Source organism: Triticum urartu, chromosome 6, assembly GCF_003073215.2.
Source record: "Triticum urartu cultivar G1812 chromosome 6, Tu2.1, whole genome shotgun sequence".
NCBI classification, from domain to species: Eukaryota; Viridiplantae; Streptophyta; class Magnoliopsida; order Poales; family Poaceae; genus Triticum; species Triticum urartu.
Genome location: NC_053027.1, coordinates 115232684 through 115234382, shown reverse-complemented (window position 1 = coordinate 115234382; position 1699 = coordinate 115232684).

Below are 1699 nucleotides of genomic sequence, written 5' to 3'. Positions count from 1 at the left end.
ACAAAGCATATGGAAGTGATGTACTCAAGATGCTTGACAAAACATGAACACTGAGCTACGGCTAAATCACACAAGAGCAGGTTCAAACAAGCATGGCAAAAGTGCAAAAGATATCAGCATCACACACTTAGTGAAAAATACTAACATGGCATAAACAGCATCAGGAAGCAAATTTTACAGCAAGAAAACATCATGCTACAGGAACATATCATAGCAAACCAAGGCATGGAATGATTCTACTAAACGCATAGATCACAATTCTCTTACTGAACATGAGCCAAAAATGCACAAAAGATATGATGGCACCCATGTAAACATAGCAAGTTTTATTAACAGTTTCAGACTTCGCAGAAAACAGAGCATGGCATAACCAGAATTATGAAGGCAACTTTGCAAGCTCAAACCACTCATCACAAAGCCTTGCATGACAAACAAAAGCATACCCACAGCAATATGACATGTTCATGAAGCTAACCATGGCAAGAGCAAGTTCATAGCATGCATGGATCACTAACAACAACCACGGCAAAATTGATTAACATGTTAACATTCTGCCAGGAATATTTTATAGCAAAAGTAGAGCAAGAACAAGACATGCTAGGGCACTCCATAATTACAAACATGGGCATGGATGGATAGAGCATAACCATATGTTCAAAACATCCTTACTTCAGAAACTCAAAACAAGCAAGGATATCACTGTAGCATCATGTTTACATGGCATCAAAATAACAGCAGGAAAATGACAGCAAAATCCTAAGTCACTGAAAACAACAATATCACGAAGCCTAGTTTTCATGCTTGTGCTAGTCACCACATTGATCACAAAAATTTATGGCAAGCACCACTGTAAAGATGGAATGATATAGTTCAAAACACATGTAGATCTCATGCCCATATGAAGCACACATCAAATGTGACAAAAATGACAAATCACCATAAACTGATAAGTAGCAGCAGTAAACATTTTATAGCACTTTTGCATCAATGATTAGGGCATCAAGATGAACTCAAACAAGCATGCCACAATGTAATGAAATGAATAACATCTCACAATGAACATTTTGATATCGCATATGCATGAAATGGAGCTATGGTCACGGAGATACGATGCAATGAACAAGGCCATAAAATATGTGCAGGGAAAAAGACTTAGAGGAATTCTCACCCTGCGAAACAGATCTAGGGTTCGCACGGAATGCGATGTTCGCCGGGGTTTCGTCGCCGTACTTGCCCGAGAAGAAGATGACGACGGTCGGAGGTGAGGGAGAGGGCGCCAAAGTTGTCAGGGTCACCGGATCCGGCCGAATCAAGGCCGAAGCGAGGTGGAGGCGCCATGGCCGGCGGTGGAGGAAGCAACTCCGGCGGGGCGTGCCATGGCGGGGCGGCGGCGGCCGGCGGGGTCCAGTGAAGGGCGCGGCGAGCTGCGCGCGGTGGAGCGCAAGGGCGGCGGCGGCGCTAGGTGGTGGCGGGAGGAGGCGCGCAGGCAAGGTGGCGGGGCGCGGCAAAGGCACGTGGCGGCGGTTGGCAGCGGTGATGCGTGGGGCACCGGCGAGCGGGGCGCGCGGCGGCGGGGAAAGGTGGCGCGGCGCGGGACGGGCGGCGCGCGGGCCCGGTCGAGGCCCGGGACGGGCTGGCTGCGGGCTGGGCGGGCCACAGCGGTGGGAGGTGGCGCGGTCCGATTGGGCGAGGGGGCGGT